The sequence below is a fragment of the Piliocolobus tephrosceles genome, chromosome 15 (assembly GCF_002776525.5).
Source record: "Piliocolobus tephrosceles isolate RC106 chromosome 15, ASM277652v3, whole genome shotgun sequence".
Lineage (NCBI taxonomy): Eukaryota > Metazoa > Chordata > Mammalia > Primates > Cercopithecidae > Piliocolobus > Piliocolobus tephrosceles.
This window is the reverse complement of record NC_045448.1, coordinates 43,102,663-43,121,496: the sequence shown is the minus strand read 5'-3', so window position 1 is coordinate 43,121,496 and position 18,834 is coordinate 43,102,663.

Here is an 18,834-nt window from a genome sequence, read left to right as displayed (position 1 = left end):
GAGGGGAAGGGGAGGGGGAGGGGGAGGGGAAGGGGAAGGGGAGGAACGAGACGATTAGAGAGACAGTAAGTTCCTCAACCCCCAAATCTCTGCTGCCTGAAATCCCACCATTAAATTTTCATTTGGGGGAATTAAGTTTTGTGTTCTCTATTTTCATCTTTCAAAATGAAGCTTTCCTTGCTGAGAGAACACGTGAGGGCCCAAACAGGACAGAAGAGATGAAAATCAAATAACAGGCAGATAGGAGAAGAGACAAACCCCATCAATGTTACAATTTTGTCGGAGATTAGCCAGTAGGGCCAGCTGCTGGCCACGTCAACAGACAGGCTACGGAAGTACAGAGAAGACAGGGAAGGTCAGTGTAGACCAGGGGGTCAGGGAAGGCTTCGTAATCCATTTGGGTCTTTACCCCCATTGACCTCAGGAAAACCCTGACATTTCCCTTTGTTTCCCTGAAGTTCAGCCCTCCAAACAAATCTCCAAAATCGAGAGAGAAGCAAGGTCACTCTGACGTGCTGTGTTCTTATTGGCTTGTGCAGCCTCTCCTTTCCAAAGAGCCCACCAGAGAAAAGCCCTTGAGAAGGTTTCACAGCAAAATTGTGAAGGTACTGGGCTCTGGAGCCAGGCTCCACTGGCTGCATCTATGACCTTGACCTCCAACTCTCTGAAGCCCAGTTCCCTTATTTGTAAAATGGAACTGATGAGAGTACAGTCATTCCTTGGTGTCCGTGGGGGATTGGTTCTAGGACCCTCACTCCGCCGAGGGTACCAAAATGTGACAGTACCAAGTCCCTGATATAAAATGGTGTAGTATTTTCATATAACCTACATACATCCTCCCTATAGTTTAAATCATCTCTAGATCACTTATACTTCCTGCAATGTGAATGCTATATACATAGTTGTTATACTGTATTGTTTAGGGGATAATGACGAGGAAAAAAATGTCTGTTCATGTTCATCACAGATGCGACCATCTTTTTTTTTTTTTTTTTCCCCTCAAATAGGGTATTATCAATCCATGGTTGCTTGAATCCACAGACGCATAGCCCACAGGTGTAGAGGGCCAATGTACTTATTTCATAGGATTGTCATGAGAGCTAAACTATAAAATACACTTGAAGTACTTGGAATGCCAGGGACTGGGCATGGTGGCTCACACCTGTCAACCCAACACTTTGGAAGGCAGAGGCAGGAGGATCAATTGAGTCCAGAAGTTCAAGACCAGGCTGGGCAACATAGTAAGACCTCATTCCTATAAAAATAATTTAAAAATTAGCTGGGTGTGCTGGTGCACAGGAGGCTGAGATGGGAGGATCATTTGAGGCAGGAAGTTAAGGGTGCAGTGAGACGTGATCACACCACTGCCCTCCAGCTTGGGCAACAGAGCAAGACCCTGGCTTGGGAAAAAAAAAAAAAAAAGCACCCCAGCCATTATGTTTGATAAATCTTGTTATTACTATCACTGATTTTCTGCAACTAGCCAAAGAATTCCTTGTCTACCTAACCAGGATAATTTTCACATTGTTCTTTCATTAATTTGATACTTACTTTCTGGGCACCTGTTGTGAGTGGGAAGCTTTTCCGTCCTCAAGGAATGTACAACCCAAGTAGGAAAGTAGGAACAGTGAGACATTATCTTAAAGAACGACAGCATGGTGCAGGGGCAGGGATGTATGTTGAACCTACAATGTTCCTGTATCAGTTAGGATTAGATCTGGCTACAAACAAACTGAAAAGCCAACAGGATGGTGTTTTAAACAAGGTGAGTTTGTTTTACAGGAGAAGAAAATTATTTTCTTCTCCTGTAAACAAACTCAAGAGGTAAACAGTCACAGGCTGGTGTCATGGCTCAACCCTCGTTAAGGGTCCAGACTGTCCTCAACACGTGGCTTCTGCTCCAGGACACAGTGTGGCACTTGAGCTCCAGCCTTGCCATCCTCATCTTCATCCTCATCATCGTCTTCATTCCAGTCACACTTGTAGAGCTTGTGCCAGGAACCCTTCTGCTCACTCTTCAAATACAAATTCATGTAATCCTCACAGAATATCTATTATTATGTAGATTTTCTTTTTATTCACATTTTACTGCAAAGGAAACTGGCACAAAGGGTTAGGTAACTTGTCCAAAGTCACTCAACTCATAGGTGGCAGGACTAGGATTTGAACTCTGCCAGCCTGGTTCCAGAGTCCAGCTAGCCAGAGGAAGCAAAGAAGGGCATTCTCCTCCCTTAATGTCACTTTGGCCAGAACCTAATCACACGCCCCTGCCAATCGCCAGGAAGGCTGGGAAATGCAATCTTTATTTAAGACAGCAAAAACCCAGGAGTTCTATTACTGAGAAAGACGGGGAAATAGATCCTGGGGACCAATTTGTAGTCTCTGGCATAGACTCCTCTTAATAAACCCTTTCATCCAAAGAGAGACACCCTCAGCAATCATTTTGTATAACATGACTCCTCCCTTTGCCCCTGCCCCTAGAGAGGCTGGTCAGGGCTGAACTGGGATGAAGGAGGAGATTCCATCTGTCCGTGTCACACTGTGGCATGTACCCTTGACTACCACAAACAGCGGATTCCAGCCAAGTCTGCAAGGCCACAGACTACAGAGAGAATGATTAAATGAATGTTCAGAGAGAGAACCCTACCCAAGCAGTATTTCCAGATGCCAGTGCCAGGGTTTCCTGAGGTGCTGTGCATTCCTGGCCCTCGGCGCTGTAAGGCCCACTGTATGCTGATGATAAGAATCCCCTTGTTTGGGCTGGGCATGGTGGCTCATGCCTCTAATCCCAGCACTTTGGGAAGCCAAGGTGGGAGGATCGCTTGAGACCAGCCTAGGCAAGATAGACCCTGTCTCTAAAAGAAAAAAAAAAAAAAAAAAAACCCCTTTGTTTGATCCAACGGGTTTTGGACAATTGTCCAATTGCCATCAAAGAATCTTAACTTCACAACCAGGCAGATATGGTACAGATTGCTACTGGTGTCAAGGAAAATGCTTGAGGTATGGAGGAAAGAAAGAGATTGATGTGGCCCAGAGGAAACTTCAGAAGGATCAGCAGAGGCTTCACAGTCTGGGGTATTATAGCTGACATACAGTGCTGACCATAAGCCGGATGCTGTGTCAAGTGCTTTACACGTAGCCTCACTTAATCTTCACAATATCCAGTGAAGCAGGTGCTACTACTATTGTCTTCCTTTTACAGATGAGTAAACCTAGGCACAGAAGGGTTACAAAACTTTCTCAAAAGGTCAAACTCTAGAGGAAATAGAGCTGGGTCTTGTACCTGGTCAATCTGGTTGTAGATTCCATGCTCTTAACCACCATCTGGGTTTGAGCATTTGGTGTCTGGGTCTTGAACGAAGGGTAGGAACGTGATGGGCAGAGACAGGACTGTCGATGCCAAGCAGGAGGCATGAGAAAGCCATACCATGTAGTCAGTAAGCACAAGGCTGACTTTGCAGGGCTGGGGATGGCATGGAATCTGGAACAGCTGCAACACAGGTTCACAGGAGCAAGAGGGGGTCACCATGCTGGAGAGCAAGGTTGGGAGCTGATTCAAGAAGGGGACTGTGAATCTGTATAACAAGTTTGCGCCTTACTTTGGAGGCAATGGGGAGCCCTCAAGAGTTTTGGGTGTTTTTTTTTTGTTTTTTTTTTTTTTTTTTTTTTTTTTTGTTTGTTTATTGATACAGTCTCGCTCTGTCACCCAGGCTGGAGTGCAGTGGTGCAATCTTGGCTCACTGCAACCTCTGCCTCCCGGGTTTAAGCGATTCTCCTGCCTCAGCCTCCCAAGTAGCTGTGATTACAAGTGCCCACCACCACACTTGGCTATTTTTTTATATTTTTAGTAGAGACAGGGTTTCACCATGTTTGCCTAGGCTGGTCTCGAACTCCTGACCTCAGTTGATCCACCTACCTCGGCCTCCCAATGTGCTGGGATTACAGGCGGGAGCCACCGCGCCCAGCCAAGGGTTTTAAGTTGGGAAGAAACACACTCTGGGCCTGGCTTTGGATGATCGCTCAGGACGTTGGGTTACACTTCAGGAAGGGACAGACAATCAGGAGGCTCTTGCAATAAATGATTCCAGACTTGGGATTTCAAGGAGGGTGGAGATGGGGCCTCTAGGGGTAGAGACGCAGGACTCGGGGCTTACTAGGAGACTAGGGAGAAGGAGGAGCTGAAGGCAATTCCAGAGAGGTTCTGGACCTGTTGGTGGGGTGGGAGTGGGGGCACCAGGAGGAGATGAGTTTTGGTTGGACGGCAAGATTTTGAGGTGCCTGTGAGACACCTTGGTGAAGAATCCTAGAAATATGGGAAAGAAGTCAGGACTTAAGAGACAGACGCAGCTCTGAAGTCACAGACATAGTGTGACCCTTGAGGCTGTGGCCACAAATGACACCTGCAGGAGAGGGACCCTTGACCAGATGTGGTGGGAGCAACAGAACCAGCAGCCAGAAGACAGGAAACAGCCTGCTTGGTGGTCCAAGGATCGTCAGGAGCCTGCACGGCTTGGAAGACCAGAGCAGACTTTCAAGGAGGAGGGCAGGACCCTCGGTGCCAAGCATGGTGGGGGAGGAGGGCGGGAGGTGGGCCAGGGCTGTGACCTCTGTTGGGGGCTAGGCCCTGTTAGAGCTCCCATAACCGTCCTGTTGCCCTGGTCAAGGCTACGCCGCTGGGGTCCTGCAGATTCGAATAGTTGAGATTTATGGTGGAAAATGGCCCCAGGGACGGGGGCAATTTGCTGCTCACAAACAGATTCCAACTTGTCCATTAAAGTGCCTCATTCCAGTCCCAACACCAGGCTCGTTCACACCTCGGGTGAGGAGTCAGGCCTGCCCTGATGATTAGCACATGGGCCCCACTCTGTGGGGAGTGGCCTTCCCTCCTCAAGGAAGCCACTGCAGCCTTCAGAGGCAGGGTCACGCTGTCCGCAATGCCTCCAGAGACAGGCAAGGCCCGGCGACAGTCTGTCTGCCCCAGCCTGCCCTGGACTCCATGAGGCAGGCGCCATCCCCCCTGGAGCGAGTCATGCGGAGCTGGGTAATAGCGGGCAAGAAGGCTTTGCTGTCCAGCCCCAGCCCTGCCACTTAAGAACCGCGTGACCTTAAGCAAGCCCCTTGGCCTGAAATTGTTTCCTCTTCTGTAAAGGGGGACAATAATTCTCACCTGGGGAGGGTGTTGTGACAATTACATGAAACACGTGTGTGAAGCATTAAGCTCTGTGCCTGGGGTGTGGCACTCACTCAGTAAACCAGAGTGACGGTTGTTACTGACTGTCCCTGAAGTCTGGCCTCTTCTCCAAAGCATGAGGGGCCCACGGGATTCTGATGAGGGGCAGGTCACAGGACAAGACTTCCGAAAGAGCCAGTTGCCTCTCTCCTCTTCTAGCCTCTCTTTACCCTTCCCTCCTCTTTCTTGGAGAGGGATGGGCCCAGACAGTCCTCGGCTCTCTGTCCCTCCTTCCCCTCCTCCCAGCCAAGCCGCAGCAGGAGAGTCCCCTTCATTCCTTAAGGACCCCAGCCAGGAACTTGGAAAACCTTCCCAAGGTCTCCGGGAAATGGGGCAGGGTGAGGACCCATCCTGGGGAAAAGCTCCTGCTCCACTCAGAACCTCCAGGCTGCCCCAGGCAGGGTAGGGTGGGACCAGTAGACCAGGGAGGGAAAGGCAGAGGAGGACAGGGATGTGCTGTCACCTCCCTGAGCCACTGGCCTAGGGGCTGATGGGCAACCCACAGGATCCTCCCAGGTGTTTGTTGTGTAATCCTGTTTCTGATCCCCTCTCCCTCACCATGTCATATTTAGGTGTCTGTATAAATGTGGAAGCAATTGACTAATTTTGAAGCAATGCAGAATTCTTCACACTCTTGCTTAATTTTCACCTCCCTGGGCTGCTGACCCCCAACGCCCTCAGCTCAGCCCCAGGCTGCCCTCCTCATCTAACAGCGCTAACAGCACTGCAGTGATTTTATTTGCTGCTACTTCTTCCCTTTAAAATTGGGTCTGGAGCCAGGAGGGAGAAACAGAGTGGGGATCTGACTGTGCCCCTTGGGGCTCCCTCCTCTGCCTTCTTTGCTGGAATCTGCAGGAGAGTGTGCACGGGGCAGCTGGGGAAGGCACATCCCAGTGGAAGACATCACCCTCTTGCCTCCCAGGCCCTCAGCCCTGTCCCCAGTGTGAGGGGGCGCCGGGGGTGGAAGATGTGCCCCAAGGTAGCAGCTGAGGCAGATAGAGTACAGATGTGTTCCAGTGCCCCCATCTCCTGCAGTCTCCTGCAGTTACACACACACACACACACACACACACACACACACACACACACACACGCTCTGTGACAAGCGTCATTAGCCTAGATAGTGACTGCCAAAATCACTCATCAGCCACAACTGAGATCCAGGTGGGGCATGAGAGGAGGGGTGTGATGGGTGGAGCTTGTGATTGGCAGCAGACTCAGTTCCTGCCTACGAAGGTGTTTTGTTTTTGTTTTGTTTTGAGATAGGGTCTCGCTCTGTCATCTAGGCTGGAGTGCAGTGGTGTGATCGCGCTCACTGCAGCCTCCATCTCCTGGGTTCAAGCAATTCTTGTGCCTTAACCTCCCATATAGCTGGGAGTACAGGTGTGCGCCACTACACCCAGCTAATTTTGTATTTTTAGTAGACACAGGGTTTCACCATGTTGACCAGGCTAGTCTCGAACTCCTGACCTCACGTGATATGCCTGCCTCAGCCTCCCAAAGTGTTGGGATTACAGGTGTGAACCACCATGTTCAGCCTAAGAAGTTTTTATAGTGTGCAACTAGGGAGACAAGATTGGCAGATGTGAGTCATTTAGAAACAGTAAGATGTAGGATTTTAAAATCTGAGGTTCTGAACAGACACTGGGGTTTACTTGAGGGTGGAGGGTAGGAGGCGGGAGAGGAGCAGAAAAGATAAATATTGGGTACTGGGCTTAATACCTGGGTGATGAAATAATCTGTACAACAAACCCCCATGACACGAGTTCACCTACGTAAAAACCTTCACATGTACCCCCAAACCTAAAATAAAAGCTGTAAAAAAACAAACCTGAGGTTCTGGAAACAAGTCCTGTTGATGTTCACAGGGACACAGGCGGGAGCTCCGAAAGGTCTGAGAGCCGGGTAGGCCTGTTTACTGTCTGTGGGGGGCAGGGAGCACAGCCCAAACAGGGAGGCAGAGTGGCCGTTCCCCAAGTGGCAGTCATGAGACTATGTCTCAACACAGTGGCTAAGTGTGACCAGCTGTGGCCCGAGTGGGCCAGCTCCTTTCAGCGCTACTTGGGGGTTGGTGTTGGGGGAGGCTGTGGTTTGGGTTTTGTTTTTTCTATGAGCACCTCTGGCCACCAAGAACAAAGCTGAAGCAACCCCACCCTTGTCTGACCCCACAGCTCTTTATCTGCCTCTCCAGCTCCAGTTTCTTCTCTAGTTATTTCTAAGCTTGTCCTTTTCTCTCATCAGGCAGGGGCCCCTCTCTGAGTCCACTATGGCCCTCATGTTGCTGAAGTGACTGAGCCAATGTATACCGTATAGCAAATTCTCAGAATGGATCTTTGCAACTCCTGGTGTTTGTTCTGATTGCTTTGATTGGGAGTTCTGGAGAGTGGAGTGGCACCAAGCTATTGGCTTTTGTTCTCTGGCCTCGACCATAATCCTCAGTGGGGATCCTAGGCCCTGGGGCCTCAAGCCCCATTCCTAGTATGGGAGAAGCTTAAACTTCAAGGAGGGTTGTAAGCAAACATCTCACTTGTCTACCCTCAAACCTCTCATGGCAGTAGAGGCCCAGAACCCTAGAGGGGTGGGGGCTGAAAAGGGATGGGGACAGAAAGGAGATGGTGCCAGAACCAAGGACCCCCCTGGGGTGCTGGAATGGGGAGTAGGTGATGTGAACTCACCCATTTCTTGGCTGGAGGGAGGAGGGTAGATCATTGGAGACAAGATCTGCAATAGGGGAAGGTGGTCTGGCAGATACTGAATTTTATGGTCAATTGCAGAAGAAGCCTCACCTCAAGGGACTCCAGAGGCCTTAGGGGTTTAAAGAGCTTGGGGACCCCCAACGCCCCCCTTTCCATCTGCATCATCAACACAAACAGCAACCAAAGGCTTGCTCCTGACACACTTAACCGACCTCTCCAGGGTGGAGGCCAGAGCCACTGGAACCATTCCCAGACCCACCCTGGCCAGTGTGGCCCCACACCACAAGCCTGCCAGGGCATGGGAGGAAACCAAGAACGTGCCACCCAAGATAAAGGTTTCCGTCTGATTTTGTGGTTCAGCTGAAGCCATGTTCTTAATTGTCCAAATAAACAGTTTTCAGCCTGGAGGCCAGGACACGCCAAAACATGCCACTTCCTTTTCCAGCACCAACTCGGTGCTACCAGTACTAACTCATCTTCCAAGCACTAAGGAGTGCCCAGTGAACCATGGCAGCCCATAAGAAGGGCTGACTACCAGCTGTGTGACCCTGGGCTTAAGGCCATGAGGCAGGGCTGGGCAGTGACTCTTCACTAACCTGGGGGTGGGAGGCCTTTACTGTAGCTGCACCACTCACCCGCCGGTGACCTTGCTCGAGCTGCATCTTCCTTGGGCCGTGGTTTCCACATCTGTAAAATCGGAGAAATGCACTAGGACAGTGGTTTTTGAGGTGTGGCCCTTTTAGCATCGGCATCATTTGAGAACTTGTTAGAAGTACAAATTCTAGGCTGGGGGTGGTGGTTCATACCTATCATCCCTACAATTTGGAAGGTCCAAGCAGGAGGAGCACTTGAGGCCAGGAGTTTGGGACCAGCCTGGGCAACAGAACGAGACCTCATCTGTACAAGAAAAAGAAAAAAGTTTTAAAAAATTAGCTGGGTGTCGTGGTGCACACCTGTGGTGGTCCCATCCACTTGGGAGGCTGAGGTGGGAGGATCACTTGAACCCAAGAGTTCAAGGCTGCAGTAAGCTATGACTGTGCCACTGCACTCCAGCCTGGGTGACAGAGTGAAATCCCCATCTCTAAAATAAAATGAAAGGAAATACAAATTCTCTGCTTCTCCTATTTAATCAGAACCTCTCAGGCAGGGCCCAGAAATGGGTGTTTTTACAGGCCTTGATGCAAGCCAAAGTTAGGAAATCTATACATTTCTGTCCAGCAATGACTCATGAGAACTATTTAGTTCACAGGTGATATTGTACCCTTAAAAGAAGTATCAGCCCTTCCTTGAGAAAGTTTGACAGCTCAGCCCTGTCTTTGATTGCAGTCAGCTCTGACGTTAGCCTCAAGAGAGCTCTGGCCTTGGGCCTACTGTGCTCTGAAATCTGCCCTGAGCTCAGGACTCTGGTTTCTGGCCATGGCCTGGGATATAACAGCCTAGAGGAGCCAGTCCAGGCAGCCCCCCGTGGCTATCACATGGTGGCAGAACGTGGCCTCCAGACAGATGGCCAGGAGGGCCCCACCATATTCCTGAGGAGCCAAAAAGCTGAAAGGAGGACTACACTGACTCCAAGGATTATAGGGGCTATTAAAAGAACCAAAGTATATTTTCTTTTACCAGCTTTCTCTAAAGAAAAAGAAAAATGCTCCAAGGAGAACATCCCCTGTATAGCATACCAGCGGTGAGTATATGATTCTCTGCAAGGAACTTTGAAATCCAAGCAAGGCTGCTGGTCCCATGCAGAGAATTATGAGACATCCTCCCTCGCTTAGATCCAAATCTTGGATCTATCCACAGTGACATCCTCAGACATCTGAGTGTCCCAGCACGGTGGCTTGCCCTCAGCAACTGGTCATCAGTCCCTTGGTTTCTGGCAAACACCAGTTCGGAATTGGCACAGGCCAGCTCACACACTGCAGACTCTGAGATTGCAGGGCAGGCCCAGCTCAGCGAGGCCGAGGCACCCAAGGACCCAGTGGGGACAGAGGGACGATGGGAATCTGGGGCAGGAGCAGACAGGCCTGGAACCATCACGGCTTATTGGGCTCCGCTCGGTCCCTCCAGCACAGGGTAGATTCAGCAGGGCTGCTCTTTGGTAGGGATGGGGAGGGGTCGGTAAAGCTAGCCCCTTGGTCCAAGCAGTGCCACCCTCCTCCCAGGGCCTGGACGCTTGAATCCTAGGGCTCATTTCCACTGAAACCCATTTCCCCCCAATTCCCAGGGCCTGAGTGAGGGAGTATGGGAGTTCCGAGCACTCAGGAAGAGGCGAGACTCGAGGAGTGAGACAAGGGGAGGGCCCAGCAAACACATCTGTCACCAGAAAAGAAGGGCTCACAGCAAAACTCATTTCCACCTAAGAGCCTGTGGGTCTGTTTTGGGAGAGCTGACTAATCCTGTAATCCTGCCCACCAGGCAATTTTTCTGCCTGGCTTCCAAGTGGTAGTGGGAGAGAGCCTGGGGCCACTATCCTGCTGAGGAATGTATTCTCTTAAAGGGGAAAAACCACCTTCATTAGGTGTAGGTTTGTTCCACAGAGCCCTGGTTTAGAAGTTGTCAGCTGTTGTCCCTTGAGGGCGGTACCTGTGCCTGGCAGCGGCCACCCCCAGTGCAGGGGACAGGGAAGGGGCAGCGGCAGAGGCAGCCCTCCCTTCTCAGTGGGCAAAAGGACCACCATGCCACCTCTCTCCTGCCTCACTGCCCAGATCATAAGTTGGAAAGCAGCTGCTCAGCTCCCCACCAGGAAGCAGGTTACAAATGCAGAATCTGCTGACCTACTGCAAAGGAACCTGGATCTTCACAGGATCCCCAGGAAGCCCTGGCCTGGATGCTGTCTGTCCCTGGGCTGGGCCCTGTGGCTGCTCTGCCAGTTGGGCAATAGGAATGAGCACAGCCCCACTCTCCAGGAGATAGATGCCAGTCTTTTCATTCAGACCGCTCAGATGGGAAGTGAGGGGCATCCTCAGCTTGTCCACATGCTCAGCACAGTGGAGAACCCTGTCCTGGGCAGAGACCCTCAAGGCAGCTGCCTGGCACCGGTGCAGATGCATGCTCACACATGCACACTCAAGAGCACGCACACACTTCCCCTGCCCCCCAGTGACTTCCACTCACCAAGCCAGCAACACACACACAATGACAAATTAAGAGCAGAGTTCCTCCAAGGCACAAAGTCACCAAGTTCCAGGAAAGTGATGTGCAAGCTAGATCTATCCCTCTCCTCACATTGCCTCTGTTTGATATGGTCACTTGAGAGATGTGTTCACCCAGTGGGGCGGAGGGGGAGGAGGCTGACCTGAAAATATGCTTTTAAAATTACACTTAAGAAGAAAGGAATCCTGGCTGGGCATGGTGGCTCACACCTGTAATCCTAGCATTTTGGGAGGCCGAGGAGGGCGGATCACCTGAGGTCAGGAGTTCGAGACCAGCCTGGTCAACATGGTGAAACCCCGTCTCTACTAAAAATACAAAAAATTAGCCGGGTGTGGTGGTGGGTGCCTGTAATCCCAGCTACTCAGGAGACTGAGGCAGGAGAATCGCTTGAACCTGGGAGGTGGAGGTTGTAGTGAGCCAAGATCGCGCCACTGCACTCCAGCCTGGATGAGCGAGACTCCGTCTAAAAAAAAAAAAAGGAATACTTTTCAGGTCATGTCATGTAGACAAAAGCAGACAATAGTCTCAACAATACCACTCAGGGAGCCTGGCTACGGGGAAACCCCACTGGTTCCCTCCCGTTCTGTATTTTCAGGTGAGAGTGGGAAAGGAGAAGGGGCTCTTAGGGTAATTTTCTTGGTGCACTGTTCTAGGCCAGCTTTTTCCTGTGAGTCTCTTGAGTGATCTTTAACACCTCACAGCCCATCTGCCCCCAGATCTCATGCAGCCCCTGAGCAGGACTGGACATCCAGATGGCAACAAACACATACTGTCTCTTTAAGAGAGTGGCCTGAGAGTTTGTTTACTGGGTTTGTTTGGGTCTCAGTGGGAGGAAAGGAAGAAGATACAAGCGGTTAGGACCCTAGAAAGAAAAAAGAAAAAGCCAGAATGCAGAGAAAGCAAGATGAGGAAAGCAAGTCCAGAGGGAGAATTTATTTTTGCAGCGAGGATTCCAGTACCCTGGGGACTGTTTCCACAGAGCAAGCTAACCACCAAATGCGTAGGTCAGGTCAGACACAATTCCCTGAGTGGGTCCAACAGCAGCTGCCCTGGGCTGTGCTGAAGGTTCCCTACAGGATTCAGGCAGAGCCAGCATTGGGTGGAGGCGGCTGGCACTGGAGGCTTCCTCCTGTCTTCCCCACAAGGAGGGGTTGGACTGATGTTGGAAGGAAGACAAGGTGAGGGGCAGCCTATCAGAGCCCAGTGACAAATCTGGCTTATAGGGACTGTGGGACAAAAGCTCTCAGCCTGGGCTCAGAGTAGGGGCTTCAGGGCACCCAGGAATCCTGCAATTGTTTGCCCTTTCATGGGGTGGGCCCTTGTGCACACAGATGAGGAGGATTCCTGGGAGGGAATCCACAGCTCTCACAGCTTCGCAAAGGGTGTCTGGGACCAGCAGGAAGAGTCCGGTTGAGGCCGGGCCTGAATCAAGCCCCCGAGTGTGAGGTGGGCCACTGGGACCCTGTGTTTTAGGTGTGCTGATGAATCTCTTTCTCCAAAAGCTGGGAGCCATTGTGGGTGATCAGGCAGAGAAGTAACACAAGGAGAGCTGTCACTCCAGAGGCCATGACTCGAGAGGCAAGGCCAGGAAAGAGAGAGGTTTGGGGGTGGCTTTGCACAGTCCAGAGCCCAAAGCGGGTGCTGTTGACACTGGGTGAGCTTGCAGTACAGAGGGCCCCAAAGGCTTTTCCCTAAGCTCTGATGAGGTTGTTCTTGATACCAAGCAAGCTCATCCACAAACAGGCCAGACACAGCGCACACATGTGCTCACAACCATCCGTATACATGCGTGTACACACACCGCATTCCTTTTCCCTGCTCAGCCCACCCTGGAGAGCAGGGTCCGCTGCAGAACTAGACCTGCCCATACTGGCTCTTTGAGGCTGTACCTCTGCCGGGAGGACAGTGGAGGGCAGCAGGTCATGCTGAGGACACTGTCTAGCTTGACCTGGGGCAGGCAGAGGCAAACCAGGCCCTTCTCAGGCGACAGCTGGGCCCCAGTGTTTTTGGAACTGGTTCCCGGGATATTCTTGTAAGTCATATTCTGAGGATTTGAGGAACAGCCTGTAAAGGGGATTAGCCTATCCATGCTGCTCCAAGCTCCAGCAGCACAGGCTCCAGAGCATCCCCCATAGGTGGGACGAAGGAGGAGAGCAGCATGGGACAGCGATCAGGACTCCCCAGATTGCTGGACTGGGTATTAACACCTCTGTCAGCCTTCACACCTCCCACTCCTCTGGAGTAAGGTACCTCTGTCCCTACCATCGCATATCACCAGAGGGGCTCCCTACTTAGGGAAAAATTGCAATCTGTGAGATCAAACCCCGTGCACCAGGAAACTGGCTGATTATACTTGCCTCAAAAAGTCAAAGTGAATTACAGCAGCCTGTATGCAAGTTAGCTTTCTCCTGGGGGAGCCAAGGACAGTTGTTAGACTTTGCACTTCTTGGGGCCTGGGCCACACACCCCGAGAGCGCCCCCTTTGGCACTGAGCAAGTACTTATATGTCAAGCACACAGGCTTGTGCAAAACAGCAATGTAATATATGGTTGTTATGGTTGTTACGGACTGCATCCAAGACTCTGACCGGTTCTTCCATTTTGAGGTCTCCATCCCAGCCAGGTCAGAGGGAAGAGTGGAGCTATCAGAAGCAGACAGGTGGGAAACCACCCAAAGGAGAAAGAGAGGAAGAAGGAACAACAATAAAACATTGATTGGTCAAATCGAAATCCCAACGGTCCCAGAAACCTCTCAACAGGGCCTAGCAGGGATTGAACCGAAGTGTCCATTTGCTTAAAACTGCCCGAGGCTCCCAGCTTTCAGGGTGCCCCTGTCAAGCCTCCGCTTGCTAAATAAACCAGCCTTTGTGTGTGTGTGTCCAGGACGAGCAGAATGCACTGGGGGAGGGGAGGAGGATCCGTTTGTCAAAATAGACCTCCTGAATGCTTTTAAGGGCCTGCAGTTGGATGAGTAAATATTTTCCCTTTCAGATGAAAGGTGCAATCATCGCCGTTTTTTAATTACTTTAATTAGAAAAGATTGCCTTAATCTTTTACTTATCTGTACTATTGTGGGAACTGCCAGAAAATGAAGTGCAGGGAAAACAGGTGGAGTTTGACCTTTGCTCTAAGCATCTTGAATTTCTTCTAGGCTGGTAATTAAGAAGAATCAGGGGAAGTTCCTTGCAGAGTCTAAGAAACGCAAACACACACGGAATCATAGCTACAAGGGCACTCTCCCTTGTACTCCTGCTCTCACATGCACACACACACACACGCACACTCTCATGCACATGTGTGCACATGAGTGGAAGGAAAACTGGACCCTGATATGGCAAACCAAAAAGTTCCAACTTTGAGGGCTGTGTTCCTGCTTCCAGCCCTGAGAGGTGGCTTAATGAGTTTCCCAGGGTGGCCTAAAATGATTAATTAAGCAGACAGCTCCCCACCCCCTACCCAAACAACGGAAACCAAGCAAGTAACGGTCTGTTTAGGGAGGGAGCAGCAGGCCCCCCTCAACACACACACACTCCAGGGGCGGTTGGGGACATGGTGTAAGAGCCAGGAGCCCCAGATAAGGGACGATAGCAACGGCCTGTAACGGCCATCAAGGCTCGCCCTGATTGGCAGGGCTGGGCCTAGGGAACGGCCTCCCTCTGCTCCTGGCCTCTGGCCTCCCTGTGTCTGGGCAGTGCCCACACTCAAGGGGACCCTTGGCAAAATGGTGAAGCAGGCATCATTGTCTCTGGCCTCCGTACCTCTCCAGGCACCCTACTTGTTCCCATTTCTACTATAGGCTCATTGTTGAGCACTGGGAGGGATTCTGGAGGCTGCTTGGGTGTCCAGGCCCACAGACATGGGCCACAAACATCAGGGAAAGAGGAAAAGAGAGTAGAGAGGAACCCTCTGGGGCTTCCAAAATCACCCATGTCGGGGCACCTGCTCTGTTTTTCCAGCTGTCAGGGCTCCCAGAGCCCAGCAGTGAACAGTCACTGTTAAACAAACAGGTTCTGAGCTGAGGCTTCCAGTGCTGAGGCTGCAATGGTGAGCCGTGCTATAAAACCAGCACACAGGCCCCCGCCTGGGGATCCAGATTGGCTCTGAGGGAGTCCTGGAGTCCGGGCAATTCTTGCGCACAAGCAGGGCTGGTGCTTTGGGAGCTTTCTCCCAGGGTGTCTGTTTTTCAGAGACACCTCTGTTTTCTGCATCTGTAACCTGGACCAGCTGCTCCCCAGAACAGCCATAGATGTTTCCCTCAAAAAGTGCCCCGAGGGCCGGGCGCGGTGGCTCAAGCCTGTAATCCCAGCACTTTGGGAGGCCGAGACGGGCGGATCACGAGGTCAGGAGATCGAGACCATCCTGGCTAACACAGTGAAACCCCGTCTCTATTAAAAAATACAAAAAACTAGCCGGGCGAGGTGGCGGGCGCCTGTAGTCCCAGCTACTCGGGAGGCTGAGGCAGGAGAATGGCATAAACCCGGGAGGCGGAGCTTGCAGTGAGCTGAGATCCGGCCACTGCACTCTAGCCTGGGCGACAGAGCGAGACTCCGTCTCAAAAAAAAAAAAAAAAAAAAAAAGTGCCCCAAGGATTCCACTGGGTGCTGAACCTGGGTCCTCTTCCACAGACAAGGGCATGCCTTCCTTCCAAGTCAGTCATGTCCGCTGGAGACAGACAAGGACAGGGACATAGATGGGATTTTGGCAGCTGTCCTGGGCCTTGTAAACAGGCCTGGTGAAGGGCACAGGGGCTCCGAAGCAGGCCCAGGCCCAGCCAGCCTGGAGGGGTGGGAGGAGGTGAAGGTGGGAGCAGGCGGGCGGGGCTGCCAACAGTGTTTGCTGTTCTAAAGCGCCCCAGGTGCTTGGGCTGGATTTCCAGCCTGGTGTTTACAGCCTCCGCAGCCACGCCACCGTCACGTCCTCTGCCTGTACACGTGCCTCTCTCGACAGGTGCCCGTGTGCGCGTGTTCTGCCTGTGTGTCTGATCACACCTGTGGGTGTGGATCTCTCTGTGTCGTGCCTGGCCCTCTGAGAAAAATGACTTCGGCCTCCACTTTGTGTGAGCCCTTCCACCTCAAAACATTTGCTAAAATAAACCTGCTGAAAAAGCTTTAACAACGACTTTTTTTTCTGTCCCTGGCATGGACACTAACACCAGCAGGTCTCCATGGTCAATTTAGGAAGCTTGGGAAAATATTGCTTGTAATTAAAAGTCTAGAAGGGCCTCAATTAAGGCAGTGTTTGCCCTGCCGGGCCCGTTCCCAAATCCCACTCGGCAGCATTCCTCTCTTGGCTGGAAAAGGTCTTTGATTTGAACCAAATGTTCACCAGCCACACTGGACCGGGCCTTGGCACTGCTGCACGGCTAGCTGCTCAGGGCGCAGGCTGGCCGCTGCCCCAAGGCCTGCAACGGGAGACTTTCGGCTTTGTCCCCACCTCCTGACTTCCCAGCCTTTCTGTGATCCTGAGCTCCGACTTCTGGAGGGGCAGACCTCCCTGAGAGATGTGCGCACTGAGGCCAGCCCAGCACCCCTCACCGCTCAGGGTGCTAGAGCTCACACTAAGAATTAAAGGCCATAGGTCAGGTCTCACCAAGCATGAGGCAGCAGCAGTCAGTGCTGCAAGAAGGTGGGATTCAGGGTGCAGCAAGTGACACACCAGTACCCCTTCTTACTCCACAGAGGCCACCTCCATCTGAGCAGGGGCCTGGCCCTAGCTACAGGAACTTCAGAGAGCTCCAGACAGGACCTGGCAGGGAGGGGTCGGGAAATAGCATGAGCCTCTGACCTCTTTAATCCCTAGGGATTAAAGATACGCAGCTCAGCTAACTGGGACCGGGCCCAGGGTGCCACGTTTGCCCCCCTCCTGCTGGTGAGGGTGAGGCAGCCAACGACACAAACAAGGGGGCAGAGGGCATTGCCTGCTCCCTGGAGCAAAGGCTCAGGCGCTCAACTGGGTGGGCAGGAAAGAGAAGTGCTGAGTCAGCTCGGGTGCACGTGGCTTTTTCTTCCCAGGACAGGCACACATACTCACACCACCCGCTTGCACACACACTGGATTCACAACCATGCTTGCTGGCTTTCACAGATGTGTACCCATGTTCACAGGGTCCCCCGCCCCCCCACCACACACACTCTCTCTCTCTGAGTCCTCAGTACCCCAGGTCACAGTCACCCACACAAACTCACACTCCTCCACCAGCTTGCACTGACACCCATTCCCAGTCACAGCCCTGGCTACAACCGGACACGTAAACTCCATAACAAGGATTTGCAGGCCCCAGGCAGGACTCTGCAGTCTCCAGCAGCCCTGGCCCCTCTCAGTGAGGAAAGAGTCATCACGAAGGCAGATGGTCCGGAGGGTGCTGCCAGGACCAGACCCTGAACCCTGGGGGAGTGGGGTGGAGAGTGCGGGGACATCTCAGGAGGGCAGCCGAGGTGTCCATCCCCACGGGCCTCACCCCTGCAGCAGGGGAATGGCAGGGGAAGGGTTACAGGCTAACTAGAAAAAACAATTACTAACGGGAAAGGCAGCACATTCCAGCCCTGCTTAGCAGAGCCGCCAGGGCCGTGGGTGGTTCTTGGATTATGCATTTCCTTGAAAACAAAAAGGAGAGTTCAGGGCAGTTCAGCTGTGCCCTGAATCTCACTCCGGGGCCTTTGTCCCCAGCCCCCTCACAGCCCGCGTGCCTACACACACGCACACACAGCCCCCCTGGCCCGGCCACATGTCCACTGGGAAACCGAGAGCATGAATACCCCCCAAAGCCTGCAAGAAACGCGGGGGCAGACGACAGAAGAATTGAAGAAGGACGGGGAGAGGGGAAGGGAGTTGGGATCTCGGAACCCTTGTTGCCTGGAAGTCTCCCTTCTGCTGGTGAGGCTGTGGGAACGTTAGCTCATCCTGTCATCCGTGCTGCATGGAACCCCTACTCTGTGCCAGGCATTGTACCAGGTCTGGGGTTCCCCTTGAAGGGCTCACAGCTGGGAAAACCCGGTCCGCACATTTCCTCTGGGTGGTGTCATCTATCCATCTGTCTCAGATCCCCACAGTCTGCCTTTCCTCAAAAATCTGGTCTCCTGATAGAGTCTGATTATCATATTCATACAGAGGAGTGGGAGACTGATAAGGCTTAAAGGGAGACCCTCCCGGGCTGCTTTACTTTTTTTTTTTTTTTTTTTCCTTTTTTACTCATGACACAGCCTCAGGAAGTTTTGACCACGTGTGCCCCTGATTTACTTTTTAACCAGGACATAGATGGTGGTGCCTCCCTGTGGAGAACAGGAAGGGGCAGCCATCTTGCCATAAACACAGGAACAGAATCTCATGGCCTCTGAGTCCAAACAGCTATGTCCTATTTGTTAGCATGGGCTCCTTTAAACCCTGCCAAGGCCCTGTGGGGAGGCAAGGGAAGCATTATGGTCCCCACCACAAATGGGGAAACTGAGGTTCAGAAAGAGATAAAAATCGCTCGAGTCATTGTACAGGCTGCCTCTCGCTTAGAGCTCTCTCCCTCTCTTCAGCCCCCTGAATGGCTGGCTCATTCCCGTCTTTCAGGTCTCAGCTTTAAACACTGACCCTCTAAGAAGCTCTGTGGCAACCTCTCTGAAACAGTTGGCCCCTTCTAGCCTCCCTGTTGTTTCTCCTCCAGTTCATGTCAATTTTGGGGGAAGGGGGATGAGGTCTTGCCCTGTCACCCAGGCTGGAGTGCAGTGGCGTGATCATGGCTCACTGCATCCTTGGCCTCACGGGCTCAGGTGAT